This window comes from Pseudorca crassidens, chromosome 1 (genome assembly GCF_039906515.1).
Source record: "Pseudorca crassidens isolate mPseCra1 chromosome 1, mPseCra1.hap1, whole genome shotgun sequence".
Taxonomy (NCBI): Eukaryota; Metazoa; Chordata; class Mammalia; order Artiodactyla; family Delphinidae; genus Pseudorca; species Pseudorca crassidens.
In genome coordinates, this window is record NC_090296.1 from 179,840,207 (window position 1) to 179,854,394 (window position 14,188).

At 44.2% G+C, this 14,188-nt stretch overlaps 1 protein-coding gene across 16 annotated transcripts in view; it reads left to right on the forward strand.

Annotated features, from left to right (window-relative positions):
- Positions 1-14,188, forward strand: part of ABI1 (abl interactor 1) — a 127,833-nt gene that overhangs the window by 85,866 nt on the left and 27,779 nt on the right. The window lies entirely within an intron of this gene.

Consider the following 14,188-nt stretch of genomic DNA (forward strand, 5'->3'; position numbering starts at 1 on the left):
GACAGACATACTTAAGATAGTCTGGAACAAAGAGAGGCAGCGCCTCCACCTACAAGATGCACAGAAATGCAGTGGGCCCAAGGATAATTGCCTTCCAACAGCATTCACCCCTCATGTCTCTCCCTTCTTGGCTTCTGGTAAAATTTCCCATGATTACGCTCTTCATTGGCCACCCTGAGTAATCTGTCTGACAGAGCCAGGTACTGGAGCCATTCAGTTTGTCTCATAAAATATGTAATTTAGTTTACGTACTATCAGCATGGTAGCAGGATGAGACCAAACTGCAATCTTGACCTCAACTATGCTCCCCAGGGTCCTAGACCAGCCAGCTGAACAAATACATAAACCTTCAGGGTCTGCCTTAGAGAGCCAAGTGGCTTTCTCTTTAAGTTTCTGTACTGACTTTCTACTTGACCCAAGTACTGCAGGAGTATTAGGGAATGCACAGATTTGGCCTCCCTGCAGGAAGGAAGTCTAGGGCAGTTCTGTCATCCATAATGATCCTGGCCCCTGAGCTGACACTGACCTTAATGGCTCCAGGGCTGATACGATCTCATTGTTCACCTCAGCTAAAGTCAGGGACAGATTTCAAACTACTGTTTCTAATTGGATAACTCCCATTTCAGGCATAAATGCCTCAGAGCAGATTACACATAATTAACAAGTCAGTTATCCTTCTGGGAGGGCCCCCTCCCCCCAATCAAGAATAGCCTTACTTTGGAGAGGTCACAGCTGTCTGGGGATACAGGATCTACTGGTGGTGCTTGCTTAAACACTTGCAGGTCTCTTATGATCACCCCTGCAGTGCACGTCACCACATTTCTGGAGGGAAGTAAGGTAATGCCTGGCTTCCGCATGAGTACACCTGTGAAGAATGTGGTGCTTACAGTTGTTGTCTGCCCTCCCACCCCCACCCCCCGACCCCAGGTGGGACCTACTTAGCGAGCACAGGCTGGCAGTTTCTCCAGTGTTGCCTCCTGGACAGCTGGCAAGCCTTAGGGCTCCCAGTTCAGTACAAATAACTGAGTCTAGTACTTCTTTTTGTTTATGGAGGTGTTACCTGAAGGCAGTCAGTCCAGTCTGTCCTGTTTGTCTGTGCCACCTGTCAGGTTGCATTCACCTGCCCCTTAGGGATGGCTGAATGATAGCTACAGGAATTGGGCGGGGTGGGGGGGGGTTTGGAAAGACACCTGGAGGTATTGGCAGGTGTTCTTTGTGGGAGGCTCAGGGGGTAGGACCATCTTCTTCTGCTTTCCTAAGATTTTTCAGTGACCTTGAGGAGAAGGATGATCACGTTGTGATCAGAGCTGTCCAGCAGGGCATGGCAGAGCTGGCAGGCAGTTCAGTTTATTGAGGCACTTGCACAATCTGGGAGAGCCACACCTGGGACTTTTCCTTTGTGAGGAAGATTCTGGGGGATTCAGAAAGACAGAATCACGAATGTCCCTCCTTCTTACCTCCTGAGGTTTAAAGTTTTTCTTTCACTGGTGCCAGGGTTGTTCTCCTTCCACCGCTGCAGAGTCAGTGTGTCCCATTCCAATCACTAACCTTTCCCTTTTTCCCAATTATCCCTGACCCTCACCCTGACCTTTTTTGTCTGGAAGGGTCAGGTGCCAGAGGGATGAGAGCATTTTTATTAAACTTAGAGATGCTATTATGTCCACCACTTTGGTCCACATGGTACAATGTAAGGGGATTTGGTGAGCAGAATACTTAAGACCACAGAAGTACAACAAGAAAATTCAGGCGGCTAAACCACAATTAAGTTAAAATTCCCAAGGCCCCCTTTTGGCTGGGCTGCCACCCAGAGGCTGTACCGATCAGGCCAGCATGGGGTCTCCGTTAGGGGAAAGAATGAAGCATCACGCTTGGGCGGATCCCAAGTGGCCAAGAGGAGACAGTCTCTTTCTGGGAACAGCCATGTTCAGTGACCAACCTGCTTTGCTGACATATGTAAACCAGGAAGAGTCAAAGGGGGTATAGTCAGAAATCTTTTAGAGTTGACTAAAAAAAATGTTTTTTAACTGTGGTAAAATACACGTAACAAGATTTCCCATCTTAACTATTTTTAAGTGTACAGTTCAGTAGTGTTAAGTACATTCACAGTGTTGTGTAGCCAGTCTCCAGAACTGTTTTCATCTTGCAAGACTGAAACTCTGTGCCCATTAAACAACAGCTTAATTGCTCTCTCCCTGCAGCCCCTGGCAACCACCATGTTACCTTCTGTCTCTATGAATTTGACTACTCTAGGCACCTCATATAAGTGGAGTCATACAATACTTGGTTCTTTTGCAACTGCTTATTTCACTCAGCATAATATCCTCAGGTTCATCCATGTTGTAGTATGTGTCAGAATTTCCTCCCTTTTTAAGGCTGAATAGTAGTCCATTGAATGAATATATATACCACATTTTGTTTATCCATTTTTTCATTGATGGACACTAGTGTTACTTCCACCTTTTGGCTCTTGTGAATAACACCACTATAAACATAAGTGTACAGATACCTCTTGGAGACTCTGCTTTCAGTTCTCTGGGGTATATACCCAGCAGTGGAATTGCAGGACCATATGGTAATTCTATATTTAAGTATTTAGGACCCACCATTCTGTTTTCCACAGCAGCTGTACTGTTTTACATTCCTACCAACAGTGCACCAGGGTTCCAATTGCTCCACCTCCTTGCCAACATTTGTTATTTTCTTTTGTTGTTTGCGGGAGGCGGATAGCAGCCATCCTGATGGGTGTGATGTCTCATTGTGTTTTTTTTTTATTAGTTATCTATTTTTTTATGTTTTTTTTACATCTTTATTGAAGTATAATTGCTTTACAATGGTGTGTTTCTGCTTTATAACAAAGTGAATCAGTTATACATATACATATGTTCCCATATCTCTTCCCTCTTGAGTCTCCCTCCCTCCCACCCTCCCTATCCCACCCCTCTAGGTGGTCACAAAGCACCGAGCTGATCTCCCTGTGCTATGAGGCTGCTTCCCACTAGCTATCTATTTTACGTTTAGTAGTGTATATATGTCCATGCCACTCTCTTGCTTAGTCACAGCTTACCCTTCCCCCTCCCCATATCCTCAAGTCCATTCTCTAGTAGGTCTGTGTCTTTAATCCTGTCTTACCCCTGGGTTCTTCATGACATTTTTTTTCTTAAATTCCATATATATGTGTTAGCATACAGTATTTGTCTTTCTCTTTCTGACTTACTTCACTGTGTATGACAGACTCTAGGTCCATCCACCTCATTACAAATAGCTCAATTTCGTTTCTTTTTATGGCTGAGTAATATTCCATTGTATATATGTGCCACATCTTCTTTATCCATTCATCCGATGATGGACACGTAGGTTGTTTCCATCTCTGGGCTATTGTAAATAGAGCTGCAGTGAACATTTTGGTACATGACTCTTTTTGAATTATGGTTTTCTCAGGGTTTATGCCCAGTAGTGAGATTGCTGGGTCATATGGTAGTTCTATTTGTAGTTTTTTAAGGAACCTCCATACTGTTCTCCATTGTGGCTGTACCAATTCACATTCCCACCAGCAGTGCAAGAGTGTTCCCTTTTCTCCACACCCTCTCCAGCATTTATTGTTTGTAGATTTTTTGATGATGGCCATTCTGACTGGTGTGAGATGATATCTCATTGTAGTTTTGATTTGCATTTCTCTAATGATTAATGATGTTAAGCATTCTTTCATGTGTTTGTTGGCAGTCTGTATATCTTCTTTGGAGAAATGTCTATTTAGGTCTTCTGCCCATTGTTGGACTGGGTTGTTTGTTTTTTTGTTATTGAGCTGCATGAGCTGCTTATAAATTTTGGAGATTAATCCTTTGTCAGTTGCTTCATTTGCAAATTTTTTCTTCCATTCTGAGGGTTGTCTTTTGGTCCTGTTTATGGTTTCCTTTGCTGTGCAAAAGCTTTGGAGTTTCATTAGGTCCCATTTGTTTATTTTTGTTTTTATTTCCATTTCTCTAGGAGGTGGGTCAAAAAGGATCTTGCTGGGCTTCCCTGGTGGTGCAGTGGTTGAGAGTCCACCTGCTGATGCAGGGGACACGGGTTCGTGCCCCGGTCTGGGAGGATCCCATGTGCCACAGAGTGGCTGGGCCCGTGAGCCATGGCCGCTGGGCCTGCGTGTCCAGAGCCTGTGCTCCGCAGCGGGAGAGGCCACAGCAGTGAGAGGCCCGTGTACCGCAAAAAAAAAAGGATCTTGCTGTGATTTATGTCATAGAGTGTTCTGCCTATGTTTTCCTCTAAGAGTTTGATAGTTTCTGGCCTTACATTTAGGTCTTTAATCCATTTTGAGCTTATTTTTGTGTATGGTCTTAGGGAGTGATCTAATCTCATACTTTTACATGTACCTGTCCAGTTTTCCCAGCACCACTTACTGAAGAGGCTGTCCTTTCTCCACTGTACATTCCTGCCTCCTTTATCAAAGATAAGGTGACCATATATGTGTGGGTTTATCTCTGGGCTTTCTATCCTGTTCCATTGAACTATCTTTCTGTTTTTGTGCCAGTACCATACTGTCTTGATTACTGGAGCTTTGTAGTATAGTCTGAAGTCAGGGAGCCTGATTCCTCCAGCTCCGTTTTTCTTTCTCAAGATTGCTTTGGCTGTTCAGGGTTTCCATACAAATTGTGAAATTTTTTGTTCTAGTTCTGTGAAAAATGCCAGTGGTAGTTTGATAGGGATTGCATTGAATCTGTAGATTGCTTTGGGTAGTAGAGTCATTTTCACAATGTTGATTCTTCCAATACAAGAACATGGTATATCTCTCCATCTATTTGTATCATCTTTAATTTCTTTCATCAGTGTCTTATAATTTTCTGCAAACAGGTCTTTTGTCTCCTTAGGTAGGTTTATTCTTAGATATTTTATTCTCTTTGTTGCAGTGGTAAATGGGAGTGTTTTCTTGATTTCACTTTAAGATTTTTCATCATTAGTGTATAGGAATGCCAGAGATTTCTGTGCATTAATTTTGTATCCTGCTACTTTACCAAATTCATGATTAGCTCTAGTAGTTTTCTGGTAGCATCTTTAGAGTTCTCTATGTATAGTATCATGTAATCTGCAAACAGTGACAGCTTTACTACTTCTTTTCCGATTTGGATTCCTTTTATTTCCTTTTCTTCTCTGATTGCTGTGGCTAAAACTTCCAAAACTATGTTGAATAAGAGTGGTGAGAGTGGGCAACCTTGTCTTGTTCCTGATCTTAGTGGAAATGCTTTCAGTTTTTCACCATTGAGGACGATGTTGGCTGTGGGTTTGTCATATACGGCCTTTATTATGTTGAGGAAAGTTCCCTCTATGCCTACTTTCTGCAGGGTTTTTATCATAAATAGGTGTTGAATTTTGTCAGAAGCTTTCTCTGCATCTATTGAGATGACCATATGGTTTTTCTCCTTCAATTTGTTAATATGGTGTATCACGTTGATTGATTTGCATATATTGAAGAATCCTTGCATTCCTGAAATAAACTCCACTTGATCATGGTGTATGATCCTTTTAATGTGCTGTTGGATTCTGTTTGCTAGTATTTTGTTGAGGATTTTTGCATCTGTGTTCATCAGTGATATTGGCCTGTAGTTTTCTGTCTCTGTGACATCCTTGTCTGGTTTTGGTATCAGGGTGATGTTGGCCTCGTAGAATGAGTTTGGGAGTGTTCCTCCCTCTGCTATATTTTGGAAGAGTTTGAGAAGGATAGGTGTTAGCTCTTCTCTAAATGTTTGATAGAATTCGCCTGTGAAGCCATCTGGTCCTGGGCTTTTGTTTGTTGGAAGATTTTTTTTTTTTTTTTTTGCAGTACGCGGGCCTCTCACTGTTGTGGCCTCACCCGTTGTGGAGTACAGCCTCCGGACGCGCAGGCTCAGCGGCCATGGCTCACAGGCCCAGCCGCTTCGTGGCATGCAGGATCTTCCCAGACCGGGGCACGAACCCATGTCCCCTGCATCGGCAGGCGGACTCTAAACCACTGTGCCACCAGGGAAGCCCTGTTGGAAGATTTTTAATCACAGTTTCAATTTCAGTGCTTGTGATTGGTCTGTTCATATTTTCTATTTCTTCCTGATTCAGTCTTGGCAGGTTGTGCATTTCTAAGAATTTGTCCATTTCTTCCAGGTTGTCCATTTTATTGGCATGGAGTTGCTTGTAGTAATCTCTCATGATCTTTTGTATTTCTGCAGTGTTAGTTGTTACTTCCCCTTTTTCATTTCTAATTCTATTGATTTGAGTCTTCTCCCTTTTTTTCTTGATGAGTCTGGCTAATGGTTTATCAATTTTGTTTATCTTCTCAAAGAACCAGCTTTTAGTTTTATTGATCTTTGCTACTGTCTCCTTCATTTCTTTTTCATTTATTTCTGATCTGATCTTTATGATTCCTTTCCTTCTGCTAACTTTGGGGTTTTTTTGTTCTTCTTTCTCTAATTGCTTTAGGTGCAAGGTTAGGTTGTTTATTTGAGATGTTTCCTGTTTCTTAAGGTAGGATTGTATTGCTATAAACTTCCCTCTTAGAACTGCTTTTGCTGCATCCCATAGGTTTTGGGTCGTCGTGTCTCCATTGTCATTTGTTTTTAGGTATTTTTTGATTTCCTCTTTGATTTCTTCAGTGATCACTTCATTATTAAGTAGTGCATTGTTTAGCCTCCATGTGTTTGTATTTTTTACAGATCTTTTCCTGTAATTGATATGTAGTCTCATAGTGTTGTGGTCGGAAAAGATACTTGATGCAATTTCAGTTTTCTTAAATTTACCAAGGCTTGATTTGTGATCCAAGATATGATCTATCCTGGAGAATGTTCCATGAGCACTTGAGAAAAATGTGTATTCTGTTGTTTTTGGATGAATCAATGAAGTCCATCTTGTTTAATGTATCATTTAAAGCTTGTGTTTCCTTATTTATTTTCTTTTTGGATGATCTGTCCATTGGTGAAAGTGGGGTGTTAAAGTCCCCTACTATGAATGTGTTACTGTCGATTTCCCCTTTTATGGCTGTTAGTATTTGCCTTATGTATTGAGGTGCTCCTATGTTGGGTGCATAAATATTTACAGTTGTTATATCTTCTTCTTGGATCAATCCCTTGATCATTATGTAGTGTCCTTCTTTGTCTCTTCTAATAGTCTTTATTTTAAAGTCTATTTTGTCTGATATGAGAATTGCTACTCCAGCTTTCTTTTGGTTTCCATTTGCACGGAATATCTTTTTCCATCCCCTTACTTTCAGTCTGTATGTGTCTCTAGGTCTGAAGTGGGTCTCTTGTAGACAGCATATATATGGGTCTTGTTTTTGTATCCATTCAGCCAATCTGTGTCTTTTGGTGGGAGCATTTTAATCCGTTTACATTTCAGGTAATTATCGATATGTATGTTCCTATTCCCATTTTCTTAATTGTTTTGGGTTTGTTATTGTAGGTCTTTTCCTTCTTTTGTGTTTCTTGCTTAGAGAAGTTCCTTTAGTATTTGTTGTAAAGCTGGTTTGGTGGTGCTGAAATCTCTCAGCTTTTGCTTGTCTGTAAAGGTTTTAATTTCTCCATCAAATGTGAATGAGATCCTTGCTGGGTAGAGTAATCTTGGTTGCAGGTTTTTCTCCTTCATCACTTTAAATATGTCCTGCCAGTCCCTTCTGCCTTGCAGAGTTTCTGCTGAAAGATCAGCTGTTAACCTTATGGGGATTCCCTTGTGTGTTATTTGTTGATTTTCCCTTGCTGCTTTTAATATGTTTTCTTTGTATTTAATTTTTGACAGTTTGATTAATACGTGTCTTGGCGTATTTCTCCTTGGATTTATTCTGTATGGGATTCTCTGTGCTTCCTGGATTTGATTAAGTATTTCCTTTCCCATATCAGGGAAATTTTCAACTATAATCTCTTCAGATATTTTCTCAGTCCCTTTCTTTTTCTCCTCTTCTACTGGAACCCCTATAATTTGAATGTTGGTGCATTTAATGTTGTCCCAGAGGTCTCTGAGACTGTCCTCAGTTCTTTTCATTCTTTTTTCTTTATTCTGCTCTGCAGTAGTTATTTCCACTATTTTGTCTTCCAGGTCACTTATCCGTTCTTCTGCCTCAGTTATTCTGCTGTTGATCCCATCTAGAGTATTTTTCATTTCATTTATTGTGTTGTTCATCGTTGTTTGTTTCATCTTTTGTTCTTCTAGGTCCTTGTTAAATGTTTCTTGCATTTTGTCCATTCTATTTCCAAGATTTTGTATCATCTTTACTATCATTATTCTGAATTCTTTTTCAGGTAAACTGCCTATTTCCTCTTCATTTGTTAGGTCTGGTGGGTTTTTATCTTGCTCCTTCATCTGCTGTGGGTTTTTTTTTGTCTTCTCATTTTGCTCATCTTACTGTGTTTGGGGTCTCCTTTTTGCAGGCTGTGGGTTCGTAGTTCCCGTTGTTTTTGGTGTCTGTCCCCAGTGGCTAAGGTTGGTTCAGTGGGTTGTGTAGGCTTCCTGGTGGAGGGGACTAGTGCCTGTGTTCCGGTGGATGAGGCTGGATCTTGTCTTTCTGGTGGGCAGGTCCATGTCTGGTGGTGTGTTTTGGGGTGTCTGTGGACTTATTATGATTTTAGGCAGCCTCTCTGCTAATGGGTGGGGTTGTGTTCCTGTCTGCTAGTTGTTTGGCATAGGGTGTCCAGCACTGTAGCTTGTTGGTCGTTGAGTGAAGCTGGGTGCTGGTGTTGAGATGGAGATCTCTGAGAGATTTTTGCCGTTCGATATTATGTGGAGCTGGGAGGTCTCTTGTGGACCAGTGTCCTGAAGTTGGCTCTCCTACCTCAGAGGCACAGCACTGACTCCTGGCTGCAGCACCAACAGCCTTTCATCCACACGGCTCAGAATAAAAGGGAGAAAAAGTAGAAAGAAAAGAAAAGGAAAGAAAGAAAAAGAAAGAAAGGAGGGAGGGAGGGAGGAAGGAAAGAAGATAAAATAAAGTAAGATAAAATAAAATAAAGGTATTAAAATAATTATTAAGAAAAAAAAATTTTTTAAAGAAAAAAACGGACGGATAGAACCCGAGGACAAATGGTGGAAGCAAAGCTATACAGACAAAATCTCACACCGAAGCATACACATACACACTCACAAAAAGAGGAAAAGGGGAAAAAATCATAAATCTTGCTCTCAAAGTCCACCTCCTCAATTTGGGAAGATTCGTTGTCTATTCAGGTGTTCCACAGATGCAGGGTACATCAAGTTGATTGTGGCGCTTTAATCCGCTGCTTCTGAGGCTGCTGGGAGAGATTTCCCTTTCTCTTCTTTGTTCTCACAGCTCCCAGGGCTCAGCTTTGGATTTGGCCCCGCCTCTGCGTGTAGGTCGCCGGAGGGCGTCTGTTCTTCGATCAGACAGGATGGGGTTAAAGGAGCCCAGACAGGATGGGGTTAAAGGAGCCGCTGCTTCGGGGGCTCTGGCTCACTCAGGCCGAGGGGAGGGAGGTGTACGGAGTGCGGGGCCTGCAGCGGCAGAGGCCGGCGTGACGTTGCACCAGCCTGAGGCGCGCCGTGCGTTCTCCCGGGGAAGTTGTCCCTGGATCCTGGGACCCTGGCAGTGGCGGGCTGGACAGGCTCCCCGGAAGGGAGTGTGGATAGTAACCTGTGCTTGCACACAGGCTTCTTGGTGGCGGCAGCAGCAGCCTTAGCGTCTCATGCCCGTCTCTGGGGTCCACGCTTTTAGCCGCGGCTCGCGCCCGTCTCTGGAGCTCACTTAGGCGGTGCTCTTAATCCCCTCTCCTCGTGCACCAGGAAACAAAGAGGGAAGAAAAAGTCTCTTGCCTCTTCGGCAGGTCCAGACTTTTCCCTGGACTCCCTCCCGCTAGCCGTGGTGCACTAACCCCCTGCAGGCTGTGTTCACGCTGCCAACCCCAGTCCTTTCCCTGCGCTCTGACCGGAGCTGAGCCTCAGCTCCCAGCCCCGCCCGCCCCGGCGGGTGAGCAGACAAGCCTCTCGGGCTGGTGAGTGCCGGTCGGCACCAATCCTCTGTGCGGGAATCTCCCCGCTTTGCTCTCCGCACCCCTGTTGCTACGCTCTCCTCCGCGGCTCCGAAGCTTCCCCCCTCCGCCACCCGCAGTCTCCACCCGCGAAGGGGCTTCCTAGTGTGTGGAAACCTTTCCTCCTTCACAGCTCCCTCCCACTGGTGCACGTCCCGTCCCCATTCTTTTGTCTCTGTTTTTTCTTTTTTCTTTTGCCCTACCCAGGTACGTGGGGACTTTCTTGCCTTTTGGGAGGTCTGAGGTCTTCTGCCAGCGTTCAGTAGGTGTTTTGTAGAAGTTGTTCCACGTGTAGATGTTTTCTGGTGTATCTGTGGGGAGGAAGGTGATCTCCCCGTCTTACTCTTCCGCCATCTTCTCCTCCTCAGTTATCTATTTTATACATATTGGTGTCATGTGGTTTTGATTTGCATTTCCCTAATGATTAGTGATGTTGAACACCGTTTCATGTACTTATTGGCCATTTGTATATTTTCTTTGGAGAAATGTCTATTCAAGTCCTTTGACCATTTTCGAATCCAGTTGTCTTTTGTTTTTGAGTTTTTTAAGTTGATTTTTGAGGACGCTGTTTCAGCACTCACCAATACAAGATGCCTGTGGATGGTAGGGAGTGTGGAAGGCCATCACATACTTCGACAAACAACCCATTTTTTGTGACTTTTTTGTTAAAAAGTATACCATTGTCAGATAGCAAATGGTTTGGAAAGTGAAAAACATGACACAGATTAGTGTCAGGGGCCACAGTGGTATGGTTGGAGCCAGCTGATTGGATTGGCATTGTAATACCATAACCTGGAAGAGTGTCATCAGCGGTGAGGCACTACTGATGGTGTGAAGATGGGGTTAAAGGTCTGATGTAGCCGGTCTGCCAGTAGCAGGAGATGTGGCCTCTCTCACCATGAGACGAATGGGTCTTTTCCTGGGAGTCACCAGTGTGGGACGCAGAGGTTGCCTCTGCATCAGGAACAGAGTCCTTTACTCTGTGTCTGTTCAATGATGGTCCATGTGTTGACGCATCTGGAGTGGTGATGGATCCGCCGGCAGAGGTGGCAGTCTGGGCAGTGCAGGCATCGTCAGCAGCTGGACTCCTGTTAGCTTCACCAGACAATGGGCCCTTACTATGGCCCATATTAGTGACCTAGATGGTCTGCTCGGCAACTACTGTCTGTCTCCACAGTTTATATCGCAAGTCTTTAAGATGTCAGTCTGTAGTTTTCTAAGTAGCAGACCCAAACAACTATTACCAATGGGTATTAGCCCCATATCAGTAGAAGCCTGACAAGGTTTATCACCGGGAATATCAGCCAGATCTCTGAGAACATCCTTGAGTTCTGCCCGCAGAGCACAGCAGCCACACCCACTTTCATTTCTGCATAACTGGCACTGAGGTTGAACAGCACAGCAGTCCACGGAACACAACAGGGTCTCAGCTTAGTTGAGTCATTAGTGCACCAGGCCCAGGCATTTAGGGGATCCTCTGTGAATCAAGGGCCTCATTGAACCAACAGAATGGAAAATAAATTTTCCCTAAAGGGATAGCTGCCACTCTTTCCTGTAGAGCTGAGAGGTCATAGGGGCCAGGCTGGCTGCATTCTTGAATATACCAAGTCCAAGGGGCACCTCTGGTTGGAGGCTGTTCCTCTTGTCAGAAGCTCCAGTCAGTAACATTACCCAGGCACAGAAACTTGTACTCAGAGGGGTCATAAGGACTGTGGGCCACTAAGGCTGCTAGTGCTTTTCTACATGTGGCTCTTCCCAGGTGGCATAATCCCCTCTGGCTCTTAAGAGTATTCACCGTGCAAGCATGAAAAATATGAATACCAATTATACATTCAGTGTTGGAAGCCACAATAGTAATACATTGAGTTGGTACCAAGAGTCCCACCCAAAAGAACACATTAGCATCTCTTCCGCACCGTGAACTGCACCCAAACCTCATAGCTGAAAGCAGGTACCCTCTCCCTCCACAGGATGAGGCATGAAGGTGACATGGGCTCCAATATATATCAGTCAGAGCTATAAAATGTCCCTCCCCTCCCTACAGTGATCTCGCAAACCCAGGTATGTTTGATCTTCAGTTCCCCTTGGGGACTGGGAGAACTTGGCCCCGCCCCTAACAATCTTTCTCTTTAAAGGGTGTAGGGGGAGGCTGGGAGAGAGCAGCTCTGCACCAGTAAACAAGGTGAATTTATTTCAGTTTTGAGTGGCGCCGTAGCTGCGAGCATTTGGGGCACCCAAAGCCCTGTGTTGTGTACTCTGTGGCAGGGCCGTCATTGTTGACTGGCATCATCCATTTCCGTTAGGGATGCCTTGATTCAGCGGCTACAGCCACATCACTTCCCGGCGGGGGCCATGAGTTTGTACTCTTTGGCCGACTTGGACTTGATCTGCACGGGTGGCATCGTTGTTTTTAGGAGTCCACCTAATGTGGACTATCTGCTGCTCGCTCCATTGTCAAAAGAACAGCCCTTCAATTCTTGCTTGATTTCAGCATAAGGACTAGGAGGGTTTTCTGAAGCTGATAGAATTTAATCTACATTTCTGTGGGTGAGTTTCTCATTCTGTGGTGAATCATTTGCTAAATCACTTAAAATCCACTTTAGTACGGAAGAGCCCAAAGACTAGTCAGTGCCCTTGGGAGATTGTTTCGGGGAAAGTTTCCCAGAAGGACCAGAACTGTCTTGTAGCAGACAGGGCCCACTGCCAAAACCTGAGGTCTTTTACTTATCTCGAATGGGGTTAATGTTGAGAAGACAGACTGCAGGAGGGGCTGAGCACTAAAATAGCCAGGTGTTGCCTTTCTTCTTTAACAAGCTTTATGTGCCCCTCCCACCCCCTCAATCTCCCCAGCAAACTAGCAGTTGCTAAAGATTCTCCTGGTTCTGCCCACAGTGGTTACAGTTTTCCTTCTTTCACACTCAGTATGGATACATTTATGGTGCTCCCGCCTCCCTCTGCCAGACAAATCCTATTACTAGTTGTTTACAGGGCCGACCTGGTGAGCTTGGTGGATAGCTGACAGTAGCCAGGGCATCGTTCAGGCTGCTGTGTTTGAAACTACTTCCTGGTACTCAGCCTGAAACTGCCGCACCAGTTCAGCATCATTAGCAGGCAGTGAAGTAGAGGACCAGACATTGCCTGGGGGGGACCATACAGTCTGGTCAACATGTTCACTCCCGATTCCCATGGACTTCTCTCAGTTCCTGCTAACTGTCCTTTCATTCCGTTTCTAAAAAGCTTTGTCTTTGTCAGCATTCCATCTTCATTACCAAAACTCAAAAACTGTGAGGGGTTGAGATCCTACCCTTTGTGGAAGCTCACAAGTTAGCCTGCACAACTCCATGGATTCAAGTAGAAGACATGAGACTCCTGGTCAGAGACAAAAGCTGTCATTACTCCTGGCAATAGTCAGCACTTGTGTCAGATAACCAGCCACAATTTCTACAGGATACTGCAAAGAGAGCCAGGTGACTGATGCCTGCACACACAATTGGGTGTGTTACAGGAAAGGAACTCCCAGCTTAGGGGACCAGATCTTTTATAATGGGCAGTAAGCCTTCCTGTCCTTTGCCCTGGGGAGTGACAGTATCTTTATTATACCGGACAGTAAACAAACCTGCCTTTTGCTCTTTGAGGAGACACTATATCTTCTAAGGCTGTTTATTATATAAATATACAGAACAAAGGGAATCAGTACCTCTTCTCACAAGATGTGCAGAAATGCACATAACATTGAACTTTTTTTCCTGACAATACCTTCCCCACCCCCTTTCAGTTCAGTTCACATACTTAAATTTTCTCACCTAGGCTACTGTAATTATTTCCTAACTGGTCTCACTGCCAGTAGTCTTCTGTCTGTCCTCAACACCTGTGCCAGAGGGATCTTTTAAAATGCAGACCTGATGATGTCACTCAGTTTAAATTTGTTATTGGTTTCGCATTACTGTTAGGCCAAAGTTTAAATTGTTGAGTGGTTGTGTAACTATTTCTCATGTGCTGACTACTACCCAGTTTTTGAATGTTGGCAATTAAATAAGGGGGAAAAAAACCTTTTTAAAGCCGTAAAGGCCAGTACTAGATAGGCTGCAGATGTGTAGGCTGCGTGCTGCCAGATTGGAACCTCTGGTCTTACCTTTTTTTTTTTCTCTTACACCTTTGTCTGCAACATGTTGTTCTTTTTGCCTTGAATAATTTACATA